Here is a 6,000-nt window from a genome sequence, read left to right on the forward strand (position 1 = left end):
TTAATGTACTGAACGCGGCATATTTGGCCAACTGCACTTCAGCATAGTGAACTTGCTATACCTTATATGTAATTATTGAAACGTTTTATTGTTATACACCTATTAAAGAGCGAATGCAACGGCATTTAAACCTTGTGTGGTTTTGCACACTATCACAAAGAAAACCGTTTTTTTTAAATTTCGTTATAACAATTAAAAAATAACACTAAATATGTATTATACTCTATAAAAGTTACCAGAATAATATACATATTAGACAACTACATTTTGCCTCCGCATAAAATTATTGTACTGATTTGTGGTGTGCAATAAAGAATATTTGTATTGAATTGTAGCGTTTTCGAAACTTAATTGTAATATAAACTCACAACAAGAAGTACTTATGAATAAAAAAAAAGTCTACCACCGGTTCGAAGAACCTCTGTTGTGAAGAATTCGGCAAGAAACTCAACGAGGAAGGTATAATATATATTTTTCTAAATAGATTTACAATGATGTTTAATGATATCTATACGTCACAAATATTTAACACCTTTTAAGTATTTTTTTTTAAATAATAAGTTAAGTTACAAACACCAGCCTACAAATTAAACCTTAGGGTTTAGACGGACAAATTAAATGCAGGTGTGCAAGTGTGTCGCAGTGACTCCGACTCCTGCGCAAGTCTAAATTAGCAAACACTCGTGAGCGGCATCCGCAATGCGCAGGCGAATTAGATATCATTTAGATAATGGAATATCATTATGAAAAAAATATAATTATTAACATTCAAAATAATTTATTTTTTACAATAGAATATAAATACTATTAACATTTAAAATATTTATAAACTAAATATTACAAAATAAAGTCATCAAATTTCTGAGCATTGACAAGACACTATATTTAACTGTTAAAACTTGCGAGAGTAAGTGCCAGTTGGGTCACCTGATAGATTTTGATAATTTGTGTCTTCCGACCATGACCATTGTCGAAAGTCATGATATTTTGTTAAAGCTGAGTATTTGCATTATTTATGAGCTATTCAAATAGTATAAATTTTAGAAATAAGGGGATTTGAGTTTACAACACTATTGCGAAAGTAAGATTTTACAAGCTTTTTGTACTTGCAATGTTCGTTATTGTGATAGACATGGTTGCAACTAGTTGCAAGTCGAATTTCGTCCGCTTCTAATGATGAGATTTTCTTTATATTTATTTTACAAAACATATTGAAATAATACGGATTCCGGTGTAGGTGTGAACTCGCATTATCGCGAGTGCAATTGGCTGTTACCAACAATTTCTTAAGTAATACATATAATACTGTTATTATATAAATTTTAAGATTTTTTTGCGTATACCAACGTATTTGATTTCTAAAACTTACAATGGTCATATTTCGTAAAAAAAATATGTTATAACCGACTCAAATAACGCATGATGCATATCTTTACCAGTGATTTAGTACGTCTTCCTTCACGCTATGTTGACAAATGTAAAGAAAACGTAAAAAACACTTAGAATAGAACAATAGAGGAAGAAGGATTTCCGTTTTACTAGTATTCAAACATTATGTACGGGTTCCCTTGCTAATCTCAACTGGACACATTAAATCTCTAAGTACATATACTCTGGAGGTTAAAGGCATTACTTTCGAATTGATTGTAATAAGTACTTGCTTTTTATGTTTCAGTGTGCTAGAAATACATTTTTTTTCATATAAAATTGTTTTTATCCGGTTAATAGATGGGTGAAGTTCGATTTTAGATTAAATTTTAAACCATAACTTTCACGATCGAATAATTAAGATCCGTAACGTTATACGAATAAATTGATGTATATAATTTAAAAAATAACATAGTTTTTATACTTCTACTAATTTTTTTTGTAAGTTTTGTTATTTTGAGGTGTTAAGTTTCAAATTATTTGAGACGAACATTCCTGATTAGTTTTTGTATATTTAGCAACATTGTTCTTAATTAATTAGATGGGCAAAAGTGGATTGTGGAATAAGTAAATGAGTAATTAATTAGGATTGAGGTACATTAATTTTTCTATGTAAGTTATGATAGCTTCAAGGTAAGACTCACGTTTTTGATAATTTCGTACAGTCAAAACTGGTCGATTGTCTCGGACTTTACTCAGCCTTCAAATACAAACATGTTTGTAAATACATCGACTTGATATAAGTTAGTAAACCATTCCTCTTACAATATTGACACTACAATGACATGTTCAATCTGATTATGTTTAACTGAAATCCGAGTATTTGATATTAATTTTCGCTTGATTTATTTATTTATAGTTTATGTCATAATAGGCTGGTCATGTCTGCCGCATGCACCTACAGCGATGATGGAAGGCCATCGTAACAGAGACAGACCAAAGAGGAGATGGCGGGATGACTTGGAAGCATATCAAATAGAGTGGCAATGGCAATCAAGTGCTCTCGATAGGGACGGGTGGTAGAAAGAAGGGGAGGCCTTTGCCCAGCAGTGAGACGCACTTTAACAGGCTAACAAAAATTGAGATAGTAAAACCGAAGCGCCTCTATTTTTAATTGGGTTACAGGTATGTGCAAAGATTAACATGAGAATACTTAATAACGATAACAAATACTATATGAAATCAGAATAATACAGTTTTAAATATAAAAAAATATTGATACCTCCATGCACGGGTCTGAGAAAAAAGATCTAGGTAGACGGGCAACGAAGTGATCCTATAACGGTTCCATTTTCCTTTTGTGGTATGGAGCCCTGAGAAAAATCTTCCTTTACTTAAGGCGGCTAGAAAAAGAAGTGGGTATTTCTAAATTTCCCGTGATACACTTAATCGTTTTCATTTCTGCGATTTGTAATTTTGAAGGATACCAGATAAGTTCTCCTGCGTGAAAACTGCCTTATACGTATTAACGTTTCGTTGCATACGTTAAATTCTTATAATTGCACAATAATAAAACCTTGCAATGGTCTATGGACTTTTCTCGTATCAAGATTATAATTATAATAAATGTGCTTATAACTGTGTAGCTCGGGAAGCAGGAAACACAGCATTCGGCAAGGGTTCTTGACAGATACTACGTCTTCATCTTATGTACTTAAATATATATTAGATAATGTCAGAACGGGTCGTTACACTCTGATAGGTAACCAACTCGGTCTACTTACGTTACAATACGAGACGGTAAAAAGTATAAGTAAGTGTGAGTGATATTTTTAGGGACTAAAGTTTCCCATCAATATTTGCTATCCTAATAATATAAATTATGTGAAAGTTAATGAGTACGTGTGTGCGTGCGTGCATGTGAGTTTATTACCACTTTAATTCAGTTTGGTACATATGTAGTTAGCTGGGCGTGTGGAATAATATATACTTAGACTATTTTTTATTCCAATATTTCATGTAAAATCCTATAATTTTAACCGCTACCTATGTTAAGGACATTACATTTTGCGAAGATGAACAACAAACAGCAAACAGCGTAAATGAAGAATACGGTATAATTTTTGGGAAAGTCCCATAGATGGGAATCTGCTAAATCTCGGATTTTTTGAGCAAAGAGTCACGGGTATAGTCTAGTTATGTAATAAATTGATGATATACATGATAAATAATTTTTAGTGCAGCTTCTGTTTTCATTAAAGGTTACGTGATGTTACGATGGATTAACAGTTCGATCATTCGAGATAAATACTTCTTCGGTTCGGTTCGGTTTATGATAGATTAAAATCTTATGCAAAAATTGCTTTCTAAGGTTTGTCTAAAGCCGAAGGGTTGAAAACGCATAAGTGTGTTACCTATTTTTTTTTAAATTAAAAACACCATAGGCAATATGAAATGAATATTCATAATAATAGATACTTATAAACGCATAGACCACTCCATGTGCGGGGCAAATTTTTTGTTTTATTATTTTATAAGTAAGTACCTATAAACATAAAAAGATGTAATGAGCACCAACCAAATATTTATTGACTAATGATGACTACAGAACAGTACAGGTATTATAAATAAAGTGTTTAAATAATTATGTTAAAACAAACTTTACCCAAATTACAGAGTTTACTCAAATCTCAAGCAGACTAAATTGGGTACGACTTGTAGACAAGATAAGTTAAAACGCCTTGTAATGTCCGGGCCTCCTTAAAATAAGAAGTTTTTCTGTACTTTAAGGTGATTTGGGGGTTATCTACCGGAAAATAGGTAGATGACTAATTTAGGTGACAAAAAAAAACCATGAGCGTTCGAATAAAACAAAAAAGTTAATTTTAGAGAATATTATCCGCCAATGTTGTGTTAAAAATAATGAGTTAAAAATAATTTCTTCTGGCTGCACGGGTTACGAAATAAAAACAATGATCAGCTTAAGAGGTCAATTGGTAACATATTTATAGTGCTAGATACCCTCTTTTATGCAAGTGCGGCGTGAAAGTGTCGGGCAGCGACGTGTGTTGAAATTATCCGCAAACTAAATTGCAAAGTGCAACGAGTTGCCGCGGTTGCACCAACCAGTCCGTTCACATTACTTTTTTTTCATTTCAATTTTTTTAATAGAAATACTTACGTTATAAGATAATTAAAGTTGCTTGAAATTACTTTTAAGTCAATAAAAATTAAGTTACCTTAAATTTTCAAAGGGTCCACTTTATAAATCCTTCACAAATATGCGTTCCAAAACACAATCGCAATACACAGTTTCACCTCAGCACTGTAAACGAAAGCATTTTAAAATTTGAAAATGAATCGAACTCGTTCGAATGTCAGTTGGAGCGCGGACGCGGCGTGTAGCTGCGGCGGTTAGCAGTATTATGCGCGCGCGCCGCCCCACTCCTAACCTCTTTTCTCGAAACTTTAACTTTAGATAAGGACCCGGCATCCCACTGCGAAGACCCTAAAGGATTTAGCCTACAGTCTATGAACTTTGTTTTTTTTTGTCTCATTGTCTGCAGGAATTCTACGTATTTTTATTTATACAACCTACCTGTGACACGGTGTTTACTTGGACGCTTGGAGCGTTTGCCGTGTCGAAACTTATGTATAGCACAATTAGATCATAAAATAATATTTATTGCACGTATTATTTATGGGTAGTAAACGGTGAAATTGTTTTTTACGTTATTGATTCAATTGGTTTAAGGAAATGGAAACGTTTGTTGAGTTAGACGCTACTCTAAATTTTAGAGCTAAATCAATGCTCAGCGCATTTTACACCATACAATACCCCAAACTAAATACGACCACCATACATAAATTAGTCTTAATTATGAAATCTTATGAATTTAAATGTAAACTGGTGCATTCATTGATTAATTGAGGTATGCGTTAAAAAATCAAACGTAAAAAAACCACGGACGGAAGGATGGATGGAAATGACGCATCTATAAATAACAATTCCTTGTAGGACGACAGAACTCTGAATAAAAAATAAGTAAAAGACGCTTGTTTGCTTGTTTTTTTTTTATATTACTTGAAGGCAAACGAGCAAGTGGGTCTCCTGATGGTAACAGGTCACCACCGCCCATAAACATCTGCAACACCAGGGGTATTGCAAACACGTTGCCAACCTAGAGGCCTAAGATGGGATACCTCACGTGCCAGTAATTTCACCGGCTGTCTTACTCTTCACGCCGAAACACAACAATGCAAGCAATGCTGCTTCACGGCAGGATTAGCGAGCAAGATGGTGGTAGCGATCCGGGCGGACCTTGCACAAGGTCCTACCACCTGCAATTGTATGTGGGGGTTTGAAAACTGTTTCGCGAACAGAAACCAATATTATCCCACATTTTTTTCCCAGGGAAGTGTAACTTCTTTAAACTTAAGTTATTTATAAATGCATCCACGAGTATGTATAAAACACTATAATTGTAGACATTGTGGATTTTACTTATATTTTCATTCAAGGGTGGAACAAAGACCTGCTCCGGGAACTTGGTACGTGATGAACAAGCCGCACGATGGTAATCTGATAGTTAATACATCCTCTAGTGCTATGTGGGTGGGTTTATGTAGGAA

At 33.8% G+C, this 6,000-nt stretch overlaps 1 protein-coding gene across 1 annotated transcript in view; it reads right to left on the reverse strand.

Annotated features, from left to right (window-relative positions):
* The window catches only part of Ptr (patched domain-containing protein), a 60,433-nt gene extending 55,640 nt beyond the window's left edge, over window positions 1–4,793 (reverse strand). Inside the window, exon 1 of the mRNA XM_074087732.1 lies at window positions 4,608–4,793. The gene's annotated coding sequence lies outside the window, so the exon portion shown is untranslated. The remainder of the gene's footprint in view (window positions 1–4,607) is intronic.
* Between the last annotated feature and the right edge of the window lie 1,207 nt (window positions 4,794–6,000).

The sequence above is a fragment of the Choristoneura fumiferana genome, chromosome 5 (genome assembly GCF_025370935.1).
Source record: "Choristoneura fumiferana chromosome 5, NRCan_CFum_1, whole genome shotgun sequence".
NCBI classification, from domain to species: Eukaryota; Metazoa; Arthropoda; class Insecta; order Lepidoptera; family Tortricidae; genus Choristoneura; species Choristoneura fumiferana.